This window comes from Mauremys mutica, chromosome 5, assembly GCF_020497125.1.
Source record: "Mauremys mutica isolate MM-2020 ecotype Southern chromosome 5, ASM2049712v1, whole genome shotgun sequence".
NCBI classification, from domain to species: Eukaryota; Metazoa; Chordata; order Testudines; family Geoemydidae; genus Mauremys; species Mauremys mutica.
Window position 1 is genome coordinate 70090750 of NC_059076.1, and position 27220 is coordinate 70117969.

The 27220-nt window shown below is 40.6% G+C and overlaps 1 protein-coding gene across 5 annotated transcripts in view; it reads right to left on the bottom strand.

The window, feature by feature from the left end:
• Positions 1-27220, bottom strand: part of MARCHF1 (membrane associated ring-CH-type finger 1) — a 410845-nt gene that overhangs the window by 224661 nt on the left and 158964 nt on the right. The window lies entirely within an intron of this gene.

Sequence of the window (27220 nt, forward strand, 5' to 3'; positions counted from 1 at the left end):
CTTGAGACCATTACTCCTTGTTCTGTCATCTTCTACCACTGAGAACAGTCTAGATCCATCCTCTTTGGAACCCCCTTTCAGGTAGTTGAAAGCAGCTATCAAATTTCCCCCTCATTTTTCTCTTCTGCAGGCTAAACAATCCCAGTTCCCTCAGCCTCTCCTCATAAGTCATGTGTTCCAGCCCCCTAATCATTTTTGTTGCCCTCCGCTGGACTCTCTCCAATTTATCCACATCCTTCCTGTAGTGTGGGGCCCAAAACTGGACACAGTACTCCAAATGAGGCCTCACCAGTGCTGAGTAGAGGGGAATGATCACATCCCTCGATCTGCTGGAAATGCTCCTACTTATACAACCCAAAATGCCATTAGCCTTCTTGGCAACAAGGGCACACTGTTGACTCATATTCAGCTTTTCGTCCACCGTAACCCCTAGGTCCTTTTCTGCAGAACTGCTGCCCAGCCATTCGGTCCCTAGTCTGTAGCAGTGCATGGGATTCTTCCGTCCTAAGTGCAGGACTCTGCACTTGTCCTTGTTGAACCTCATCATATTTCTTTTGGCCCAATCCTCTAATTTGTCTAGGTCCCTCTGTATCCTAGCCCTACCCTCCAGCGTATCAACCACTCCTCCCAGTTTAGTGTCATCTGCAAACTTGCTAAGGGTGCAGTCCACACCATCCTCCAGATCGTTAATGAAGATATTGAATAAAACCAGCCCCAGCACCGACCCTTGGGGCACTCCACTTGATACCGGCTGCCAACTAGACATGGAACCATTGATCACTACCCGTTGAGCCCGACCATCTAGCCAGTTTTCTATCCACCTTACCGTCCATTCATCCAGCCCATACTACTTTAACTTGCTGGCAAGAATACTGTGGGAGACTGTATCAAAAGCTTTGCTAAAGTCCAGAAATAGCACATCCACTGCTTTCCCCTCATCCACAGAGCCTGTTATCTCATCATAGAAGGCAATTAGATTAGTCAGGCATAACTTGCTCTTGGTGAATCCATGATGACTGTTCCTGATCACTTTCCCCTCCTTTAAGTGGTTCAGAATTGATTCCCTGAGGACCTGTTCCATGATTTTTCCAGGGACTGAGGTGAGACTGACTGGCCTGTAGTTCCCTGGATCTTCCTTCTTCCCTTTTTTAAAGATGGGCATTACATTAGCCTTTTTCCAGTCATCCGGGACCTCCCCTGATCGCCATGATTTTTCAAAGATAATGGCCAATGGCTCTGCAATCTCATTGGCCAACTCCTTTAGCACCCTCGGATGCAGTGCATCCAGCCCCATGGACTTGTGCTCATCCAGCTTTTCTAAATAGTCCCGAACTACTTCTTTCTCCACAGTGAGCTGGTCACCTCCTCCCCATACCGTGCTGCAGAGTGCAGCTGTCTGGTAGCTGACCTTGTCTGTGAAGACAGAGGCAAAAAAAGCATTGAGTACACTAGCTTTCTCCACATCCTCTGTCACTAGGTTCCCTCCCTCATTCAGCAAGGGGCCCACACTTTCCTTGACTTTCTTCTTGTTGCTAACATACCTGAAGAAACCCTTCTTGTTACTCCTAACATCTCCGGCTAGCTGCAACTCCAAGTGTGATTTGGCCTTCCTAATTTCACTCCTGCATGCCTGAAGGGAGGGAGGAAGGGGGGGAAGGGGGAAACTAAGATAAAAAGGGAAAACTGCTTGTATCGGCGCGCTTGATTTGAGACATGCTGGTCTCCTAGCGCCTTTTCGGAGATCTCGAATAAACTCTATCTGCTTCTCCACCCTGGTGTATTCATTGGCGCGACGCACACCGAGCAACGAACCTCGCTGTTGCCCCCCTCGGGCCCTCTGTGCCAGCAACAGTACTACACGTTCTTAAAGTTATGCACTTTGAAGAATCAGGACCTAAGTGAGGTAATGGTATTAAATGATCATATGACAGAAGTCTGTGTCATACAAAGGAGCCTACATTACATGTAGATTGGGCTGAAGATTATAATTTATTTTCCAAGGAACAAGCCAGTTTCCAAAATGGCTGCCTTACATTGATAACTGCTTTGTCCACTCACTTGATTAAATTAAATGTTGTCCCCCCCACTCCCATGGTAAAAATTTTATGCAACCTTTGTCGATCTGAAATCAGGGGGGGCTAGCAACTCTAGGCTACTTTATCTCCTGAGTGCTCTTCATAGCCAAATAGTGGCCAGAGACAGGACAGCAATGTTAGCTAACCCTATAACCATTGCAAAAAGATATCCATCAGTATTGGCTATTGGCCCCTTTCCTTTTCAATTTTTATATTAATGAGGTAAGGGCTTCGGAAGGGATGCAATAATTCCCTCCCAAAATTCTGAACCAATTTGTATCAGTCCTACTTTTTTTCAGACGACATGGCTTTGCTGTCCCAAATTCCTCTAGGCTTGAAGCAAATGTTAAAGGACTTTAGGTCTTATTGCCAGAAGGAGCGCCTGACAATAAACTATCAGAAAACTAAAGTAATTGTCCTTGGTCGCAGACCCAGGCTTCCTAAATGGATGATTGATGGCCATTATATAGAACAGGTTAGATTTTCCCCTATTCAGGTATTTGTTTTACATATAATGGCCAATGGGATAAATATATTGAGGTAGTAAAGAAAAAAGCTTTACATTCTATGCAAGCAGTTCTGCATTTTATTTCGGTTGATGAGCGCAATTTAATCACTCCAGCTCCTAGAGTTTTCAAACCTAATGTCTGTATCCAAATACTTTATGGTGTGGAAATTTGGGGCTGCAAGAATCTTAGTAAGTAGAGATTGTGCACAAAATTTTTAAAGAGAATACTCAGCCTCCCAAATTACGTCCCAGCTCATGGCAGAGGTAGGGGAATGTGCTATTTTGACCAAAGCCCAATGCCTTTATATTAATTATTGGCTCCATATTCCAAATATGAATCAACAGTACATTCCAAAGTTATGTCTGGAAGAACAGCTTAACGATATCCATACCCTAAAGTTCCCTTGGCTTTTGCAAGTTCAGTATTCCCTCCATTCTTCGTGTTTTTTGGAATTTGACTTAAGACTGTAGGCAAAAGTATGAAAACCTGAATTAAGCTCATTGCAGAAGATATGTGCAAAAAACTGGATATGACAATTGTTCATATAACAAATGTCTCTTTGGCTTTCTCACTTAAAGAAAGTCACAGTTATGAGAAATATTAGGATATTTTGAATAGCAGTATGTTAAGGAGGGCCTTTACAGAGCTCCACTTCCAAACTCTGTAGATGGCCTATTTGGAAAGGAGGTGTACTGGTACGAAGAAATGTAATTGCCTTTGCCCCTCTGTGTCTGGTCAGTTTGAAGACTTACCACACTATTTATTTCCTTGTAACCTGTACTGTCACCCAAGAAATAAATGGTTATCTCCCTTTCTGGCCCAGATGCCTTTAACCATATCACCTCAGAAATCAGAATATTTGCTACACACTGAAAAATATTTCAGATATACAGGCTGTCACCTTATTTACTGGTTTGCCATAAAAGAGAGGCTACTTTTGACCTAAATGGAATAGTGTACTCCTAATATTTTTTTAAATCTTATTTTCACATACTGGTGTAGACATGGTGGTTTTACCAGTATAACTTATTTTAGGAAAGTGTTAATCTTGTTTTTAACTTGTGTCCTTAAAATTTGGATTTGTTTTGCAGTTGTGTCAATTTAAAATAATTATTGTATTATACACAATGGCCTATGGCTAATGCACTATGTTAATAAATTTCTAAACTTTATATCTTCAAGGAGGTAGGTTAAGGTTAAGAGTTAAGGTTGAATTTGTAAACTTGATTTTGGCATTTCATTGTTCTTCAGTGCTTCCTTGTGTAACATTAACATTTTCATAAGAGTTTTCAGTATGAACTGTACATTATTGCATCTTTATATATGCATAATGAACAACTTTAGGTAATCATTGAGTTTGTATTTCTACTGTGTATATGCACACATCTGCATAAGTACACAGAAGGTAGTATCAGACAGCACCCAGATATCATGGTGATGGGTAACTGATCAAATGAAATGCTAAACAGGGATTCCTATGGTAAACATTTAACACAAGATGTCATCCTCAAATATTTCTGTGCCTCATCTAACATACTTTTATATTCATAGTTGTGAGAATTATATGTCATTTTGAGATAGCCATGACTAATAATGACAGGCTATTAAAAAAGGATAACAGTAAAATGTCACCATAGTGATGTTGCCACACTCTTATTTGTAAAAATGTAATGCTAGAAATAAATTATTTTTTTCCTCCCTGGAGTCATTATCCTAAAGGTCTCTGGTAAGTTAGACCTGCTGTGGCAGCTTTTTGGATATTTCTCCATTAAAAAAACATTGATCTTAAAACAAAGTATTTATTTTAAAATGACTGTTAAAGGCACCTCAAACATAACTTAAATTGTTGATTTCTCAAAGCAACTATTTTTCATCTTTTCAAAGAAAAAAAGCAGTAAATATCTTAGCAAGACATGATTTTGAGAAAACTATTTTCTCCCCATAAGTATAATCACAATGAACATTTTCTCCCTTTAAGAAGCAGCATGATTATTCACTAAAACAACATATATTTTGGTTTAGAGCATTACGGGTTTTTCCCCCCCTCAGAAACTTGCATAATATGTGCAAACCCAATTTATCAAAGGAGAAAAATGCAGCAACATAATGTTTCATATAAAATTGCTATATGAGCATTGCAAGGTGTTTATCTGCATGAGCTTCTGTACCAAAGCTCTGTTGTTCATTATCAGCAGCACTGTGGGAATCTGCTGAATTCAAAACAAGAAATTGAGCAGATAAAATATACCAGAAGTATGTGCCACTTACTTTTTGGGACAGCAAATATAAATTTACCAAAACAGCTGAAAAAAGTTGCAGGATGTGGGGCATGATACATCAGAACTATAGATTCATACACTCGAGTAAGATAACACTTAGAGTAACTGGGAGTGCATGATGCCTAACTCTCAAATTTTAATGAGAGTTACACTCATTCTTCAGTGGAAGAGTGTACACTAAAATTAATGATGGCAAAAGTATTCCTCTGTGAAGCTTTATAGCTCCAAGAGTGGGTGTACCCAAAGACCAACTAATATCCTCCCCAATGGCAAACAGAATATTATTTTCCCTCATGCCCTACTAGTTACAATTCAATATAAAATATGATGTTTTGTTATATAGATAGTCCCAGGCACTTGATGACAAAATTAGACAGAGAGGCAGATTGAAAAGACAAGCAATCTCTACTAGTGTCATTCAAACTAATGTATTTGTGATGAAAATCATATTATCTCCACATTAAATGATGTAGACTTGTATTTATCTGTCCAAAACAACTTGATGGATGTATTAGCAAAGTAGGAACCATGAAATAATTCTCCAGTAGCAAGCAGCTGAGATATTAAGAGAGAGTCTCTATACTATATGCAATACTTCAAAGGTGTTGAGAAAAAGCCGGGTTCTAAGGGACCAGTGATGTTAATGGGAGCTGGACTGGACCCTAAATACGCATAATGTTTCAGAGGTGGTTGCAAGGGTCATAGTCTATCATTCTAGGTATTTATTAATCACCCACTCACTGTGTTATCTATGCATGATCATAGTACCTCCTTATGGAGTATCTGTGAAGCTGAAGGTGTTCTGGAATCTTAGAATGGTGAAAGTTGGAACAGAAACTGCTTGGACACTTAACTATTAACCTTCTGTCATACAATAGGACCCTAAGAAATGGAGCAGGACATGAGACTGTTCTCAGATTTTTCCCGGTGAACTCAAATTTTATCTTGGAGGTCCACATATTGAATAGCTGCTTTTGTGTCCTAGGTTTGGACAAGCCGCCAAAGATTTTTAGAAGTTTTCTGTAAGTTATCCACCTATCTGAGCCTATTTGAGAGTCAGTAAGATGGAGCTGGAAATCTCATGAAAACAGGCATTTCTTCAAAATTTTCAGTACTTCCTGGTCAGCCTGCAAATACCATATGAACAGCCTTCTTTTGGGTATTTTGGCCCTCAGCCATAACCAGGAAGCACCAGGCAGCATAGCAATGGAAAATAACGGTGACAAAAAGGTAACCAAACCTTTCCAAATCTCAACAAAACATCTGAGTTTTGGACAGTGGTTGTGGTCAATTCCTATTTTATCCAAAAGGGATCACCTATCCCTTTATATCATTAATATGAGAAACAAATGGAAAGAAAAATACCCCACAACTCAGACAGCTCGAGTCTGTGACTCACAATGTGCTATGAAAAATAAGATGCCTGAAACATCCTGGGTGTGTCAGATTAGAGCAAACTGCCTGAACTAAATCTTGGGATTTTTATTCAGTTGAAAGAAAAGGAAAATATTTCCACTGAGCCTTTGTAAGGTGTGTTTCACATAGCTCACATGTTTTTGACAACATGCCACTGAGTACTGTGCTGAGAGAATGCTAATCAGCCTTCTTTCATTCTTTACATACGCAGCTATTAAAATCTATACTTCAGCGAATGTCTGATAGCTGAGCTGTTGAATTACTGGAGGTTGTTTAACATCAGCTTGAATTCCAGTGTATGCATTTCACTAATAATATTTACATGATGACATCATACAAAGATTCTTGAAAACCAGCAAGGGAATGCACTCTCAATAATCACTTGTTCATACAGCCTTTAGCCCAGTGAAATCTCCAGCAGCCTTCCTTCACTGCACAGGATACATTAGAACATTTTCTAGCTACAATCAAATGGCACCTTCCTCCTCATCCCACTCCCCTCCTCCCCAAAAATAAGAGCCTGTCCCTCTCCTTCCTTCAGGATTGGTTTAGACCAACCACTCATCTGTTGATCAGATGCAGAATAACAAACAAAACCAATGGGAAATTATGACTGCTCATAAAAAGCTATGAAGGAAAAAAAGAGGGAAATGGAAGGATAACTATTACTTGCTGTAGCAGCAAGTAATATCTCCTCAGGGTATTACGTAGCCAAAGGTGATGTCTGGTGTCTGCATATCTCAAAGGGCTTAAAGTTAGTCCTACTGTGAGATGGTATTAAAATGTGTTATATAAGTATAGTAATGGGGATATAGAGTTGCTTAACCTCTCAGGATAATTACACCTAATCTAATTTCTTGGAAATGTATTACTGTAGACCAATGAGAATAGAATCTAATTTGGTTGGGTGTCTTTTTGTTGTTTGTTTCATTTTGTTTTTTTAGATCATAGAGTCTTTTGACAGTGGACAATGCCAGGTGCCTCAGAGGGAATGAACAGAACAGGTAATCATCAAGTGATCCATCCCCTTCTCCCTTTCCCAGCTTCTGGCAAACAGAGGCTAGGGACACCATTCCTGCCCATCCTGGCTAACAGCCATTGATGGACCTATCCTCCATGAATTTATCTAGTTCTTTTTTGAACGCTGTTATAGTCTTGCCTTCACAACATCCTCCGGCAAGGAGTTGCACAGGTTGATTGTGTATTGTATGAAGAAATACTTCCTTTTGTTTGTTTTATACCTGCTGCCTATTAATTTCATTTGGTGACCCCTAGTTCTTCTCATAACAAAAGGAGTAAACAACACTTCCCTATTTACTTTCTCCACACCAGTCATGGTTTTATAGACCTCTATCATATCTCTCCTTAGTAGTCTCTTTTCCAAGCTGAAAAGTCCCAGTCTTATTAATCTCTCATCATATGGAAGCCATTCCATACCCTTACTCATTTTGTTGCCCTTTTCTGAACCTTTTCCAATTCCAATACATCTTTTTGAGATGGGGCAACCACATCTGCAGGCATTATTCAAGGTGTGTGCATACCATGGATTTGTATAGAGGCAATATGATATTTTCTGTCTTATTATCTATCCCTTTCTTAATGATTCCCAACTCTTTTTTTTAATTATTGTTATTATTAGAAACACACTGCTGCTGCACATTGAGTGACTGTTTTCAGAGAACTATCTATAATGACTCCTCAATCTCTTTTGTGAGTGATAACAGCTAATTTAGACCCCCATCATTTTATACGTATAGTTAGGATTATGTTTTTCAATGTGTATTACTTTGCATTTATCAACAGTGAATTTCATCTGCCATTTTGTTGCCCAGTCACCCAGTTTTGAGAGATCCTTTTGTAGCTCTTTGCAGTCCTCCTGAGACTTAAATATCTTGAGATCCTGCAGAATGCATTTCAACATAGCTTGCTCCCTTGAAATGATAAGACACAAAAGTCTTGCCCATAGTTAGCACCTCCTTTACAGTGATTACTGTAATATATATTTTTATTTGTTTAAAAACTCTTGAAAATAGGAACAAAAATAATATCTAGTGTACTGTTCATGACTAAATTCATTCAGTAGGACTGTTCTTTATTAAAATACTTTGTTTCCCTGTTACTATCAAAGCAGAACTGAAATCTAAACATTCACTACTTCAGAGTATTGACTCTCCCCAAATCCTTATGGCTCTACCACACAACTACGATGTGAAAGTGACTTGGGATATATCTACACTGAAGCTGGGAGGTGTGATTCCCAGTCCAGGTAGACGGACTCATGCTAGCTCTGCTCAAGCCAGTGCTCTAAAAATTGCAGTGTGGATGCTTTTACATTAGCAATGGTTCAGGCTAGCCACCCAAGTCCAAGCTCCCATGACCTTCTGGGGTTCAAGCTTGGGTGGCTAGCCTGAGCCACCACCCAAGCAGCAACATCCACACTGCTATTTTTAGTGTGCTAGCTTGAGCAGAGCTAGTATGAATCTATCTCCCACCACTGGGAATCACACTTTCCAGATACATATTTTAAAATGTGGCCTTAAATGCCTAAGAGTATCTACGCACCTAAAGATGGAGACAGCTGCCTACTGGGATTTTCAAAAGCACTTAGGCACCCATCTGCATCTTTAATTTTTAAAGATATGGCCCTTAGGAGCCTAAATCTCACTGACAGTTAATGGGATTTAAGAACATTTAAAAAATTTACCCTGTAAACTCTGTCAGGAATTGTTTCTTGTTCTGTACGCTGCCTAACACAATGGAACCCCAATCATGAAAACCCACCTTTCTTACTTGTTGATTAAGACTCTGCACACTCTCACCCTGACATCTCTTCCTTTAACTGGTTTGTATTTTACCCATCCAATTTAGGGATAGATTGCAGCTTCACCACACCCACATGGAGTAAGGGGCAGTGTATAGTTGTGCTGCCTCAGGGAGAGCCCAAGGCCCAGACCGTAGACTCCAAGCATCTGCTTCACAATCTGGACATTGGTACTACCCCTGCCCCAAGAGAAGGTGAGGGATAGTAATCTGTGTCTGCCTTATATCCCCTCTCTCTCTTCCATGCCAGTTCAACTTCAGTGGCTAGTGCCTACATCTATATGCACATGTGCAGAGTCAAGGCTTCAGACAGACACTCTCCAACCCTTCCTGCCCCATCTTCAGGTAATGTGGAATAGTGGCTGCTTCTCCTTATGGTACACTCTGATATAACTAACCCTTGCAGGGAAGTCAGGGGTACCTTACCACAAAGCATGGATATTGCCTAAGAATGTATTTTTTTGTTCGTGCCATGCAAGCCCATGGCACAGTATATAAGCTGTTAATAGTAAAGCAAACGTAACCACGACTTGTAGTCTATAGTATTTGCCAAAGACAATGACAATAGGAACAAATAACGTAAGTTATATTTTAGAGAAGCCAGAGGGTGATTTGGAAGGGAAAATATTGCAGAGTACAATTGCTAATACAAAATAAAGGGAACGATTTCCAGCGTTTCAGTTCTGCCACAACATGAATATGACTTTTTGTTAAATTATCTATTCCAAATTCTGTATATACCCTGCTCTTTTGCTTCAGTGGCTTCTCTCACTTAGAGGAAGACATCCTCAGTAAATTCATATTGATGTTCATAAGTGGTGTGAGAAAGTTATTCTGCTATTACTTTATCCTGGAAATGTTGATTGGCACCTCTGTACACGTTTAAATGGTGGTGGAAAGGAAAGGAAGTATTTGAATAATATCCAAGGAAGCAATAATTAGTGTTAATTTTCTTCAGAATAAATGAAATATGGTTCAACTTTTTAAAGCAGATTTTTTGGCTATGCTTCAATCTTTTGTGAAGTAAGCTGGCATTCTTGAACATGACACTATTAGTTTTCTCAGCTTAAATAGTGCCAGTCTCAACCGCCAGTGAGATTTCATGTTTTAGATATCTTGAAATAATATGACAATAGAAACTGTATTCATGAGTTGGGTTTTGATGCTTGACAGCATTTAAATTTTAAACAAACCAGAGAGAATATCAATCTTTAAAAAATAATGGCAGAAGAAGTTAAGTTTGCTGATAGGAGTTTTCACATCCCATTCATGCATCTGCAGGGTCCATTCACCACTGTGGTGCCTCCTGCTGGTCATGTTGGGGATTAGTGCTGCAGGTTGGTACACCCCCTCTTCATGGTGACTCATCCACTGTCATGTTTGCTCTCGACCCCATGTCACTCCCATGACTGCAGTGTCCTCTTCATGACACAGCTCTCCAGCTGTCTCACCATCTGTGCTCCCTGCTTCCAAGGGACAGTACTGCAGTCAATTGTCCAGCCACTTTCCCAGTGGCGAGTGGGGGTGAATCATAGAATCATAGAATTCAAGATCAGAAGGGACCATTATGATCATCTAGTCTGACCTCCTGCAAGATGCAGGCCACATAAGCTGATCCCCCCACTCCTTTAGCAAGCGACCCCTGCCCCATGCTTCGGAGGAAGGCGAAAAACCTCCAGGGCCACAGCCAATCTACCCTGGAGGAAAATTCCTTCCCGACCCCAAATATGGCGGTCAGCTGAACCCCGAGCATGCGGGCAAGACTCTCCAGCCATACCCTCTGGAAAAAGGTTAAGAATATCATATCATTGACCCATTGTACTATTTACCAGTGTGGCACTTAATTAACCTATTGACTAAGCCCGGGTGGGAGGAGGAGACCTGGGCCCACCCACTGCTCCAGGTCCAGATCCTCCCCTTTTAGGTGGTAAATTACCAGGTTTGGTCAATACCTGCTGTGGACATTACACTAGCTGCCCCCTTTTTACGGGGGCTGGGAAGGAATTTTTCTCTTACCACCATATTGGCTTGGGTTCATCAACTAATACCGATGCTGTATGCTGTGCAGGCTGTCAGTGGTCCCCAGATACAATTATGGTGCACCTTGGAAAAAATGCTTTGGGAATGCTTAACAGGATGGAACTAATGCTCAGAGCAAGGAGGGACTTGGGGCTGATCCTTGAACTTTTTCCAGGAGTTGCGCAGAGTCTGGCAAGGAGCCATGAGGGACCTCTCCCACACCAGGGTGGAAAAGGCAAGGAGGTATGTGAACAGGGAGGTGGCCAAATTCCTTGGGATCATAGGAGGGGTGGTAATTTCACGTCTTGGCATAGTATATGGGACAGCAGCGTTGTTTCTGGAGGATGGGGTTCACCTGTTCAACTTAGGTGCTGCCATGTTTTTAACTAATTTAAAGGACAGCATTAGGAAATGTCTGGGAACCTGAGTCCATGTGGGGAGGAGGCAGCCAAGCTAATTTCTGGCACTTCCTTGTGACAGATGTCCAGTACAGGTACGCCATAGGAAAGGCATACACTGATCGGATAAATGGCTTGGAAAAGGACTTTAAAAGAGGTGTGCATTAAAGGAACGAACGGGGGGGTGGTTAGGACTCCTATGATTGGTACGGCAAGGAGCCAACCCCACATTTTTTTAGCCCACCTTAACCCTCTTACGAGGGTGGGGGTGGATGGTAAGGTCCCAGCAATGGATTTGTGGGAAAAAAGAGGGGGAGTTGGTGGAAGCTCCACACCCCGGGTATGGTAAGGTCCCAGCAATGGATTTGCCAGAGGAACATGGATAGAAAAAGAGGGGGAGCTAGGAAAAGCTCCCTGGGTAATTATGGAATAAACATGGGTTTGCTGCACTGTACACTTATCTGCCGAGTAGTCCCAGACATCTAATAAAGTTGCAGCCTGATTAAACCCATGTCAAATGTCTCCTGACTTCTTTCGGCATAACCAGACAATGGTCAGTTAAGTTCCACATGTGGAAATGTGAAGACAGACTCTCTCCAACACCTACAGCCAAATACAATATACTTGTCCAACTAGCTCCTCTGTCAGGAATAGCAGCTTTTTAAAAAGAAAAAAGAACCTAGATTTTAGATGGCTATGATCCTTCTATCACCAGCGGCAGTCATAAGGAGCTCACTGGCTGCTAAGAACTGCTTCTATTTCCTAAAGGCAATGCCAACTTAAACTGGCACAGTCACTCACAGAAAACAGTTCACCATCTGGAAACTCCTGCTGCACCAAATCAACAGCCAAGAGAGACAACAGCAGCAGAACATCAGCTGGAAACTGCTTCCAAGTTTTTTCATCCCACAGTCCATAGTTCAAGGCGGCCAACTGCTGTTAGAATATCAGGCTGTCCTTCAAGAAAGCTGTTCATAATGGAAATGTGAAATTCTATGAACATTAAGTAGCTATTGAACTTAAACTTGAATTCTTTGAATTGCAATAGTTTCTCAAGAATGGAAGCCCTACAGTTTTAGTCATTTTAAATGCATCTACATTACAAATAGGTCTAAGACAAAGTTCAGATCCAGATCTGGATCTCCCAAAGTCCAAGGGGGTTTAGTTTGTATCCTCATTCAGGATAATCCCTAACTCTTGTCACCATTCAATAATTTATCTTTAAAAGATAGCATTCGACACATATGATGCGAGATACCAATTGGAAGTAACCAAGACTGGAAGATTATGGAAATTTGCTTATACTTAGAAAATGGCATTTCAAATTTAGGAGTGAGAACAAAATTAAACTAATTGCTACTAGTCACTAGAAAAATATGCAAACTATAACTAGCATTCAGTTGAATATAAAAATACCAACACTGCCATCAGCAAAGAAAGTACATTTCACACTGTGAAATTTTGCTGAATAAAGCCAAAAAGTCAAGAGACTATCTGGATTTGAATGAACACTACATTGTCTCTGGATTTTTTTTTAAATCTTTTAATTGATGAGAATCATAAAAAAATACTGTTTTTTTTAAAAAGAACCGTGCAGTCTCAACAGCAGTCAGTCATGGAGGCATCAAACATGATTTAAGATTATTTCAGTGTTAAATTAGTTTTTAGTTATGGAGGGACAAAAAAGTTTAAATGTTTATTAGGAGAAACAGAAAACCAACTATTCTCAGTAGTAGTGGAGATGACTCCCTTGGTATTCTCTCTACTTTTCTCGAACTATGTTCACTATCAAAATTAATCTCCTTGAGGACTTAGGCATTTAGCAAACTAAAACCCACTGGAGGAAATCACGAGAGTATAATCCATTATAGAATTAACATTTGCTACTATACAGTGAAGCCAAAGGACCATTAAGCTCTACTCGGTGTACATTATCCATTGCAATGTTTGTTTATATACATACTACAAGAATGAAAAGCAATTAACAGCTAAGACTAAACAACGTTGTTGTTTTTTTATATAGTAGGATGCATTGGTGAATCCCAAGGGTAAACAGTAAGTGAACACTGGGACTTCAAGGATGTTTAGGGAAAATAAATACCTCCATAGAATCTATATAACAAAAAAATAGTTAAGTAAAAACAGCACTATACTGAAAAGTTATTAATGTTGCATAGGTTATTTAAAAGTTTTATCTGAAACTGAAAATAAACTAAATTATTTTGTGTGGATGGAGAAGGTCACAAATGTATTAATTTAGAAATTATTCTCCTTCCAACTATTATAAAAAGATGAGTTGTGAAACTGTACACTTCTTTTAGATATATGCTCTAGACTGTAGGTAAATGTTATATACTGTAATTCTATAACTATAATTACCAAACATCTTGTTTGGCTGAATATTTTAATGTATCAATACCTGGTAATGGGCTAGATATTTCAAGCAAAAAGTGACAGCCTGTTACAGTTCTGTAGCATCATTCAGAATGATTGTGTTTATATAACCGAAACCTAAGGCATTATCCATGATCAAGTCAAGTAATATTGCTTAACATAATAAGCATAGAAGGGGTGAGTCTCTACTGGTCCACACCCTAAGAACCAGAAATGATGGGACCAGTTGAAAATGCCACAAACTGGTCTCCACCCCATAAATAATGTGTTCCAGACCTGTTTCCTCCTACCATTACAAGTGATCAATGATCCCAAACCCATGCAACCAATCTCTCTCCAACTTCTAAAAAAAACACAGTAAGGAGTCCTTGTTGCACCTTACAGACTAACAAATTTATTTGGGCATAAGCTTTCCTGGGCTAAAACCCACTTCATCAGATGCATGGAGTGGAAAATATAGTAGGCGGGTATAAATTGTAGTTTTACCCACCTGGTGAGGTGAAGAAGCAGATTGACAGAGTCAGAAGGGTACCCAGAAGTCACCTACTACAGGACAGGTCCAATAAAGAAAGTTACAGAACACCACTAGCCATCACCTACAGCCCCCAACTAAAACCTCTCCAGTGCATCATCAAGGATCTACAACCTATCCTGAAGGACAATCCCTCACTCTCAGACCTTGGGAGACAGGCCAGTCCTCGCTTACAGACAGCCCCCCAACCTGAAGCAAATACTCACCAGCAACTACACACCACACAACAAAAACACTAACCCAGGAACCAAACCCTGCAACAAACCCCAATGCCAACTCTATCCACATATCTATCATTCAAGGGACGCCATCATAGGACCTAACTACAACAGCCACACCATCAGGGGCTCATTCACCTGCACATCTACCAATGTGATATATGCCATCATGTGACAGCAATGCCCCTCTGCCATGTACATTGGCCAAACTGGACAGTCTTTACACAAAGGAATAAATGGACACAAATCAGACATCAAGAATTATAACATTCAATAACCAGCAGAACACTTCAATCTCCCTGGACACTCAATAACAGACTTAAACAGGGCAATCCTTCAACAAAAAAATTTAAAAAAACAGACTCCAATGAGAAACTGCAAACTGGACACCATCAAATTAGGCTTAAATAAAGACTGGGAGTGGATGGGTCACTACAAAAACTAATTTCCCTTTGCTGATACTCACACCTTCTTGTCAACTGTTTGAAATGGACCACCTTGATTGCACTGGCCTCATTAGCACTACTTCTTGTCAACTGTTGAGAATAGGCCACTTCCATCTTAATTGAACTGGCTCGTTAGCACTGACCCCCCATCTTTTCATGTGCTGTGTATTTATAGCTGCCTACTGTGTTTTCCACTTCATGCATCTGATGAAGTGGGTTTTAGCCCACAAAAAGCTTATGCCCAAATAAATTTGTTAATCTCTAAGATGCCACAAGGACTCCTTGTTGTTTTTGCTGATACAGACTAACACGGCTACCACTCTGAAACCTGTCTCCAACCTCTGTATTCCCAGCTCATGCTACCATGTTCCAGTTCCCATGGATTTCCTCATGTCAGGATTCCCTCTGGGACCTTTTTCCACTCTGCTTCCCAAGAACTCAGTTTGATTCCAGACTTTGTCACTCAGCTATTTTTATTTGGCATATAGTAACGCTGCGCTGAGTTCATCAGGCTCAAACACCCGGGAGGTGGATGCAGAGTACATCACAGCTCCAAAGTTACAAAAAAACCCTATCCTGTTATATACATTACATATCTCATTGCATTTACTATAAATTGCACAAGACATTTTTGGATGGTTTAGTTACTTTGCAAAAACCAACATGCTTCCATGCTTGACCTCCTCTTTACCACCTCTCTACATTCTTATCTTATCATGTTCATTGTTATCTTGTTTGTAGAAATGGTTCCCAAGGTATCCTCCCTCTTATCTTAGCTGGTCCAGACATTCTGTCTTTTTAAACAGATCTGTTTACCTCTCAAATTCTATCTTTCAGGAAATGGGGCCTCCATCTTTGTGTTAATCACTCATGTCAGGCCACACCTCAGCTACATCTGAGGGTACATAAAATCTGTCCCACCTTCCCCGGCCTCTTGGGCCTATCCTGGGTTGAAGAGCAGGTTACCAGTCAACACCATCCTCAGCTCCCCTTCTGACCATATGACTTCAAAGCATGATGATCCAAAAGGAATCAGAAGGTTATTCAAAAGCAAGGGATAGCTCAGTGGTTTGAGCATTAGCCTGCTGAACCCAGGGTTGTGAGTTCAAACCTTGAGATAGCCACTTAGGAATCTGGGGCAAAATCAGTACTTGGTCCTGCTAGTGAAGGCAGGGGCCTGAACTCCATGAGCTTTTTGGGGTCTCTTCCAGTTCTGAGAGAGGTATATCTCCATTTTTTTTTTATATTACCTACAGGTTGAATTAAAAATACTGACAACACAAAATACTCTTTTATGCTGCAATGGTGAAAAGTCTCAGTGTACTTCCTTAAACTTGAAGAATGAAGTAAAATAATATATGAATTACACATGTTCTTCTATGCAAAGGATCCTTTCCCTAGGGCCTAAAGGTTGTAATATAACAATATCCTCACCCAAGAGTCCATCTCAAAATGAGGTTCACAGCTGGATGTATAAGAAGTTATTGTTATGCATCTGGCTGATGGAGCTGAGCCTGATTAATTTTTCCCTTCAGTTTATACCTTCAGTGTCCATTATGCCCATTCCTAGTTTTGAGGCAGCACAGTGTGTCTGTTTTAATGCTAAAGTAAACAAACAAACAAACATACATCAGCAACATGCCTGATAATCTAGGAGGAAAAACATTGCACAGCAACGGATCCTGTGTTTATCTTTTAGGTTCACACAAAGCACAGAATTCCAAGTCCATTAAGACTGGTCCCATCAGATAATTCTTGTTTTCCCTCAACCAAATAAATGCCCTTAGGCTTCAGACTTAGTGATTATTCATGATACTGGAGAAGCATCAGCTCAAGCTGCAGAAATCACATTACAAAAGATACAGAATGAGAGTTTGGCTGCAGGAATAAGTTAAAGCCCAGTTAATACTTATTTTTAGCACTGAGGATGAGACAGCAGTATACATCTCTAGGACAGCTGAAGCCCGTTCAAGCAGTCCAGAGCTTGTTTGGTACCAGCTCATATGTTCTAGAAGTGTCCATATGATTAACATTAGACAAATAACTCCACACTTAACAACAGATTAACTGTTAGGATGTGTTTTGGTATTTTTTCCCCTGAGAACCACATAAAACATTACAAGTTACTGAAGGTTTACAATCCATAATTAAATGCATTTTGTTTCATGTGGTTTAAACCATATCTGGTAAAGATTATACTCCTGAATACTCCCATCATTGAAAATGGTGGAAGCAATACTTTGTTTAAATGATTCAAAACAGTCTACAATCAGCATGCAACTCCCATCCCCCAGCCCACTCCAACAACATCTGTAAAATCAACAAACTAAGGCCAAAATATGCACCAAAAATGGCAAATACATGGAGTGGTCACTTATCAACACAGCTGCTTCCCCCAGACTAGTACCTCATAGAAAGATGCAATATTAATTAGCCTTTTAAAAAATGAAACAACAACAAACAAAAAAAGAAACAAAGAAAACCACATTTAAGCGGGCTTCCACCAGTATATCAGATTTGAATAGAGCAGTTTTTGAAATCCTAGTTCAACAGCTCAGTCATTTGTTTGGCTATAGCTTGCTTTTGTTATCAATTGACTTTAGAACTACACAATAGATCTATGATTTTTTGTTGTTCTTAAGGTAAAAAAAAATCACTTTAAAAATATCAACATGTGAAAAGACAGTTCAAATCTGCTGAAGAATGAGCATTTTGTTTTGGGAGAGTATTAAAAAAGTTATGAACAAAGCCAAATTTTGCCCAAGGGATGTAGCAGTCCACCAGATTTTCTTCTATATGAATTTTTAGGAAAGCTTCTTATATATGGAAATGGATCCTAACAAATCTTTCAGGGCGTTTGACTCCTGCTGTTCAGCTGCTGTGTTATCCAACTAATATTACAATGGAATGCTGAACAGCCATGCTTAACTTATATATGATACATTCACAAACTCAGAAAAGGCTAGGATAAAAAAGATTCACAGTCTTTGTCAACTCAGCTACACACACACACCATCATTATAATTGCAAAGTGTAGCACCCAAAAGTCATGAAATGCCAGAATTAATGTTGCCCATGCAACCTTAATTTGGCTCCTTTGTGCATATGCATTATGAGATGGTCTAATTACATAATAACCATTTTTCCATAGGATCTCAGCCTCATACAGTGCACAAGATGGACAGCGCTCATTGAATGGGTATCTACTCAATATACCTTTCTATCCTCAATCAATGTATGGCCTAATGCATTATTTACTGCATACCATCCAAGCACTGCACTGCATACAGAATTATTAATTTCCGCATTAACTTTTCTATGATATTCGTATCTGAGTTCTTTACAAACAACTAATTTAACTTCGCAACATCCTTTTGAGGCAAAGTGGTGTTACCCCCTTTTTACACATGGGAAACTCAGGCTTAGATTAACGCCAAAATTGTCAAAAGTATCAACTAATTTTTGGTGCCCACTTTGAGACACCTAGGGCCTCATTTTTCTGAATACTTAGCATTTTATCTGACCTGAGCTCCCATTGATCTCAGGTGCATTGTGAGGGCTCAACACTTCTGCAAATCAGACCCCAGGTGTCACAAACAGGGTGCCCAGAAAAGGAGGAACATATCATGGTCACCTGTGAAAATATTTGCTTAAGTGACTTGCCCAGAGTCACACAGGAACTCTGTGGCAGAGGCTTGGATAGAATCCAATTCTCCAGGGCAGCATTCAACTGCCTTAACCATGAGACCATCTTTTCTTGTCCTGTAGTTCCCAGATTCATTCACTACACACCTTCCAACCCCTGCAACTGATGAGATGGAGTCCTATAGAAAACAGCCTCCTTCACTACACTAATCTGAATCACCCCAGAGGCCAGTCCATCCTTTGCACTGAATGAGTCAGGGGTCCTGTGGAAAAAATAGCATGTGGTCATGTAATTAAGACTATCATAAGGCACACTCGGAAAGGGACCAAATTAAGGTTGCACAGATAATCCCTATTCAAGCATTTGAATGCTGGACACTAGCAACCTTAATGTCCTTCAAGTATTTTTTTGTGTAATTTTCTAAGATTTTTTTAAAATGAGACAATCCCACCACTGTCCCCTTTCCAAGATTCTGACTGTCCAGCATTCTGCTCAACTCCTGTTCCTCCCTCCACATCTGCCCCAGCCCATGTCTCCCCACCCACCTACCTCTGCCCTTCCCCCTAACAGCTCTGCCCCTTCCACCCCCTCACACTTCCCCATCCACAGCTTCTGTCATTTTCCCTCCTCTCTTCCTAGTCCCTCATCTTCTGCCTTCTCTCCCAGCTCCAGTTCCTAACTCCCATCAACTCCAGATTCCCACTTCCCCTCCCATCAAGCTTCTGTCCCTGTCACCCTGCACTTCATTCCATCCCATTCCTCACCCTTCTGCATTCAGGTAAATTTGCTTCCTCCATCTAATCCATTTTACCTGAGCACCAGCAGATGGGGAAGTGAGAGCACAAGGAAGACAGTCTCCCTGCTCTCAGTTCCAGAGTTTAGTGCCGTAGCAACAGGAGCAACACTTGCATGGAAAAGCCTGCTCAGTCCCTGCTCCTCTCAGTTAGAGCATCTCGGTTGCTCCAGGGGAATGGTTTACATGCAGTCCAGTCAACACATATGAGTTGAGAGCATGTCCAGTGCAGACAGGATAGTTAGAGAATTTAGCTGCCAAACTAACAAGTCTCTAATGAGCATGTGTAAATTGCTATTTTTCCAGAGGCTTCCAAGTTGCCCAAATTTGGGTATATTTTTATGCGGATGGCAAAAGTCCCAGACATAAAGGCAACCTGCTGCCAAATTTCAAGTCCCTACTCAAAATCATAGAGCTTCTCAAAAAAACTATTGTACGTTTTTGTTTTATTTTGTTTTTTATACATGGACAAAACATATTTCTGCTTAGCCTTAATTTGAGAAACAGCTAAGCCATTTTAGCTGACTCCTCTCCCACCCTCTTCGCCCCCCATTCCCAAAAAAAGATCAGCCAGCGGCAGACACCTAGCATGGAAAATTTCAGACCAAACAAAGTTGGCAACGTTATTAGCAACTAAAAACAAGATCTTTATTAATGGAACATGTTAGTAGCCTTAACAATAGACATTGTTAACCTGTGTGTGTATTTCCTGGCTTCTTTAAAAAATAGTAATTTCTCTTTTAGAGTCACTATTCACTTATATGAAGACACATTCTGACCTTAATATAACAGCAATAATATTTTATACGTACTAATAAAACTTTGCCCTTTCATCTGAGAACATCAGTATATTTCACAAACACCGGTGAATTTAGTTTTTAAAGGTCCTCTGGGATAGAAAGAGGTTCCTGTTCCCATTCTATAGATGATAAAACTGAGGCAGGGATGTTAAGACACTTGCCTAAAGCTACATTGAAATTCCATGGCAAACTTGAGAATAGAACCCAGATCTCAACTCCAATCTTGTTCTTTAACCTTATTTGTCCCTCTATACTTTACATCCTCTAAAGATTTTTCACTGTAAGTGGTACAGTGAAATACATAAATTACCACAGCATCCAAAACTTAAGGCCAGCAGCTAATTAATATGACGGACATATTTACAATTACCATATTGTGATACAATAGCAGGTATTATGATACTAGTAATGTGAAATAAATATACATTACTTATTTTTCCTGAATCACTTGATTCGAAATCTGCAACCTATATCTAGAGTTTAGTCAGTATTTTGAAGTTCCACTTCTAAAAGGACTAATGGGAAGTAGGGTACAGATTCTATGCAATCATTAAAAATACATAATCAGAATGAGTGAAATCTAATGAGGTAACATTTAGAAATGCTTATAAACAAACAATTTTCCCATTTATCTATTCCATGTATTTAGGTGAACCTTTTAAATACTTGATGAGCTTCATTCTTTCCTGTTCCATAGAATTTTATCAGCTTTATTTATTTCACATTGTTCTATTTTTAATTGTTTTCAGAGTTTGAGTCCATGCTTACAAGCTACACATTCAAAGATGAAAATCTGAACAACTGAATCCAGTTTCAGAGATTAGCTTCACATGCTCAGACTTTTCATAACAATAGATAACGGAAAGAAACCATTCTCCAAAAAAATGGTCCCCTTAAAGTGCCAGTCAAAACAACGCTATAGACATCATTCCTTTGGCACTTATAGAAGCTAATATTAATTCTGAAACTTGCATGTCCAACATGCTGGCTGAGTAGCACCCAGACACCAGGGTTTAGTTGCATTCACTCCTCTTCATGCTCACCATGCATCTTGAAGTCACACCTACTTCCACCCTCCAATGATCATATAAGGAAAATTACCCAGATTGACAGTAATACTATGACTCCAAGCATTGCCAGAACGTTCACTGATGTCAAGGAGCAATGGCTCCGAAGAGAATTATTTTCTGCCTGGCTCCCCAGTTCTCCTGAAATGGAATTTTTCAAAGTTTTCCATTCCATGGAAAAAGTTGCATTTCTGAACTTTCATTCTAATTCAGAATGTAACAAATTTCAGAAATGCAACATTTTCCATGGAATGGAAATTCCAGTTTCTGCACAGCTTTATATAATAATTTTCATGCTTGGCGGCATTAACTGCTTAACTAAAGGGCTCAATAAAGATTTTGGAATTTCAGCCTGACTTTAATCAGACTTATGTTTTTGCACTCACAATTTTGCATCTGTTTGTAATTTATAGATGTGATTGAATTTTAAGTTTCTATATATCTGATTTTGAGGTGCAAAAGAGAGAGAGCCTGTGCTTAATCTATGTGCCCTTTGTGTTCTTAATAGTGCACTAAGTGGCCCACTGGTAAAGTTGTCCTAATGCACTGTACACAAAATGGTACTTAATGTGTTTACCTCTTGGCCCAATAGTCGCTTCGTGCTGGAAATGCCTAATTTGATTTTAACTCACAGTCTTTTGCCCCCATCCCATGACTTAATAGAGGTTAAGGCAATGTGGGCTACTCCTTTGGATATTTAAGGAGCAGAAGCACTTCTAGATGCTTATTATTTAACATTTATATTGCTGTACTGGTTAAAGACCAACTACATTTCTCTTGGATCTGTCATGCAACAAAAATCACGTTGGTGCCACAAGATGGTCTGAAACCACATTGGGATTCTGGAAGGACATCTTCAGCAAGAGGGAGGAGACTGTTTAAAAGGATACAAACAAGGATCTTCCTGGCAATGGAGAGGAGGGCAACACCTCAGTAATTCCCACACATTGACTTGTCCCTTTTCTTAAAAATTGCCAATATTGTGACATTCTTTAGGTCAGGTAGAATTTCTTAATTAACCCAAATTCTAACAAGAAGTTGACGATGTATTTGCACGAGTGCTATTCCACCAGTTTTGAAGACCTCCATGGGGATGTCATCTGGGCCTGGCGCCTTGTTGTTTCTAATCTGAGTGATGGCTCACCAAACTTCCTCAGACGATGGGGGGTCAGCAAGAGGCTCTATTACTGGATGCTGAGGAATGGACTCAATGGTGGCAGCTGAGACTTCAGATTCACAGTTCAACCAGCCATTGTTTATGGCATTTATTGACCTAACAAGGCCTTTGATTCCATCAATCATGAAACATTATGGAAGGTGCTATCTAAGTTCAGTTGTCCATTCATGCTCTCAGGTTATTTCATGATGGGATGACCGCCACCATCCTCCATAATGGGTTGGAGATTGAACCATTCACCATTCGTACTGGTGTTAAGATGGGCTATGTTATTGCTGCAACCCTTTTTTCCTGTCTTGCCATAATCTTGATTCTTATTCATGACTGCCTTTCTTCTGGAACTGGGATTGAGTATTGCACAGACAACCAGCTCTTCAACCTGCAACATCTTCATTTTAAAACAAAAGTCACCAGGACTGTTATTACTGACCTTCAGTATGCTGACACCTGTGCTATCGTTGCACACACTGAGGCTGACTTGTAATCCACCCTAGATCTCTTCTCAGGTGCCTATCATAGCCTGGGACTTTCTCTCAACATTGGGAAGACTAAGGTGCACCATCAGCCTGTCCCAGCACAAGTTGCCCCCATTCTCCCACAAACTGTCATTGGTGGTGAATCCCTGAAAAAACATTGAGCATTTCCCTTACCTTGGTATCCATCCCTTCCAGACAGCCAATCTTGATACAGAGATTGAACATAGGATCTGTTGTGACAGCATATCCTTCAGAAAGTTGCTCCATTGTGTCTTTATCGATAGAGATCTGCAGATGGAAACTAAGATCCAAGTCAACTATACAGTAGTCATCCCCACTCTTCTTTATGGGTGCGAGACGTGTGATATTCTGAAACCACTTTAAGCATCTGGAGTGGTACTAACAGCGCTGCCATAGGAAGATTGTCTGTATCAGATAGGAAGACTGTCACACCAATGCCAGTGTTCTCTCTGCAGCTAACATGGCCAGTGTTGAGGCAAAGATTATGAAACATCAACTTTGCTGGGCTGGTCATTGGGTGTAGATGGCTGATACTCATCTTCCATAGCAAGTCCTCTTTTCTCAACTTAGTCATAGTAATGGACCCCATAGGTGACAGAGGGAACACTACAAGGACCACCTGAAAGTCAACCTTAAGAAGGGAGGCATTGACCCTATGAATTGGGAAGAGCTGGCTGGCAATAGACTGCAATGGTGTTGCATCATACACCAAGACTCAGTCCATTTTGAAGACACTCGCCTTGCTCAAGAGGCTGAGAAATGGCAGGAGGAGGAAAGAAAAGGTACAGCATCCCAGCCAGCAGTTGTGCTTTCTCCAAGCAACCACCTGTCACATATGTGGAAAAACCTGTAAAGCACGAATTCCTCAGCCATCTTAAGTCTCATCAATGACTTTTCCCCTAGCAGACATCATACTTGTATAGCCGACGAAAGACCAACTAGTCAGGGTCCCATTATATTAGGCGTTGTACAAAAAAATAGTAAATGGCAGCCCCTGCTCAAAGTGCTTACAGTCTCAAAATCTTGGAGCCAGATTTCAAATGAACATATTTATGCCCACACAGCATCTGATGTGTGCATGTATATAACAGGGTACATACACACACACACACACACACACACACACCATTTACATGGGCACAAAACTGCTTTTAAAAACCTGATTGTTAAACAGTTGCACTGATAACCTCAAAAGGGAATCCAAATTGAGCGGCCCTCAACTGGAAGGAAGGTGGACTAATGAGGGGCCTTACCAAATGAAAGATAAACCAACATTTACATTAACAACTTACTTGGTCCCCTAAATTCCTGGTGAATTCAGTGGGAATTGAGGGTGCTTTGCACCTCACTTTTGGTTTCTTGGCCCAATCTTTTAATGCTACTGGTCTGAATCCTTGAGACTAACCCTCTTCAGCTTCACTGAGAGTTCACAGCTGGCCACAGTGACCAAATGTCACTGTTCACAAATTTCTGCAACACATCTGTGGGTGCGCTCCATGCTGTGGGTCACTTGTGGAGATACCACTGCAGGATCGAGGCCTTAGTGAGCGGGGCACAGTGAGTGTGCTGCCTGTTATCCTTGGAAAACCTCAATTAATCAGTGGGAGATTTCTGCATCCTCCAGAATTCAGCAAATCGGTTCTCTAGTTTATGCCACAAATATTTACCTGTCTGGTTTTTTTTTAAGTAAAAAATTGATTGTCATATTTTTCTTTTCCTATTTTTTTCCAAAGTGCCAAATTCTTCCTTAACTGCAGTGTTGAACCCAAAGTGTTAAAAAATCATGAGTCATATTCCAAAATTCATGAGATTGTATTTAAAAAAAAATTAAGCCATTTTGGATTCTTTTTATTTGCTGTTTTTTGAGCTAATAGGGTTCATGTTGTCTAATTTTTTCTCCACAAGCGCTAGGACAGGAAAGCTACTTATTTAAATGAAATCTGCAATTCTTATGTGATCAACTGACTCCAGGAGCTGAAGCTTTAAGAAAAGCAACAAATATATCAAATCTATATAAAATGTGAAATATGGCATCACTGCAGTTGTAATCCTCAAAAGTGATGCTGTATAGTCCAACAGTCTTTCACTGTAAGGCAGTCTTTTTTTTTTTTTTTAAATGAGTAAAAGCGCTAGAGGTCAGTAATTCACCTCTCTGTCACTGTAGAACTAGAACTTTGCTTCCAGGTCAACTCAGCTCTGAGGACTAGAAAGTGTTTAACTGCAGGATTTAAGCTGCCTGTAATGCCTGCACAATGCCTTTTGTTCTCCCAGAAGATTATATCACCAATTTTCAGTACATTTTATCCAAAAAAAAAAAAATCCCTCCTACAATATTAAGATACATGATTGCCTTTGTAGAAATATTACAAATTGTAGTTTAAATATTATACATCTGATTAGCTATACTTGGAGAAACTGAAGCATTTAGTAGAATTATTTTTCAGAACACATTATTATGCAATTCTACTCTGCATGGTGTTTTTTTTCTGGCAACTCTGCTACTCTGATCCTGTATATGGCAATCAGTCTTACAAAATCCACTCTCTGCACCACTGATTCAGTAAACTGAAGTAACCAGGAAAAAAAAGTTTTGAAAATGCCTCAATCCCTGGAGCAGGTGAATGAGGAGCAGTGGGGAACGGGTGGAGCTTTGACTCCATTCTTGTTCTACACGGACACACAATGCGCTGGCCAACACAGCTGAGCTTGCACAATAGATATAGTATGGGCCAGCTGCAAATTATTACCCCCAGAGCAAGGGGAATTGGGTCTCTGAGAGGTGTATCTAAGCCAGAATGCTTCCTGGAGGTACTGCTGGGGCAGGGGGAGTGCAGATTATGCATTACCCGTTGGTTGGGGGCTATGCTAGAGGCACAATCTCTCTTCACATGACATACTAAGCAATGAAACCTCTAAATTACACTGATGTCACAGACATCCTAAAGACATCCTGCCTTTGTTGGAGTGTCAAATGTAGTTCCTTTGTCCAATACAGACATAGCTGTAATCAAAGAGGCAACTTGGTCATCCCTTAAATCCATGTGTCAATGTAAGGATCCGAGGGTGCAGGTCCAGAACCCAGGGCTCTGGAAGATGCTGGTCTCTGACACTCCCTCACCGCCAGGAAGGGAGACAGATGAAGCAGCACCTCACTACTCCTGCAAGGTCAGGCCCCACAGGAAGTCCTCTTGGTTTGGGGTTGCTGGTTTGTCTCACACCTACTATTTGAGCCAGTAAGTGACTCAGATGGGTGGTTCAAGCAACTGTGCGGACTCCCTGTTGCTGCTGCATCAGAGCCCATTCTGCTGTGATTACATCCAACCTTGTTCCTGCTCTGCTCCCATCCAGTTCCTGCCTTGCTCTTGGCTCTGTGTCTGAGCCTTGCCTTAACTCTGGTTCATGCTCTACACCTTGATCCTAAACATCAGTTCCAATTTTGGCTCTGACTCTTGGCTCCAGCTCTCACCTGTGGCTCAACTCCTGACTCTGACTCTAGCCTTCAATGCTGCCCTGATCATTAGACCTGACAGTCACTGCTCCAACCCTTAGACCAGACCAACTACATTCAGTTCCTAACAGTCAGTGGCTCTAAATGACTCCATCATGGTCCATTGACCTGTCTATTCTTGTTTTGATATATAATTTTCTTACTTCTGCTCTCCAACAAGGCTGGCTTTATTGGTGGTGCCACCTGCTGGACAGGTCACTGGGTCCCAATTCTCCCTCATCTCCAGCATCCATTGCTAGCAATTACTTAGTTACTGTGGAAGTCTCCCTTTTGGTATGTAGTGACTTGGCTTGCCAGCCAGGTCACCAATTGAATCTGCCCCCTTCTGGAGTAACAAAGTCCAACAATATGTATGCAGTCCAACATCTCCACAAAAGAAGATTCTTCAGGCCACCTCCAGGCCGCTGTGGGTTGCACACCCTTACCTTGAGATACAATGGCTTACAATGTCTCTGTTCTCCTTATCTCTAAGGTGAGGGGCGGGGACAAGCCATTTGTGTCTCCTTCCCAAGAGGATGGTTGGTAGGCCTGCCCAGGGCCCTACTTCTCCACTGGACTCCAATCTGGGGCCCTATAAGAAGCAGTGATATCCAACACCCTGGGTGCTTTGGAATTGCCTCCTTGGG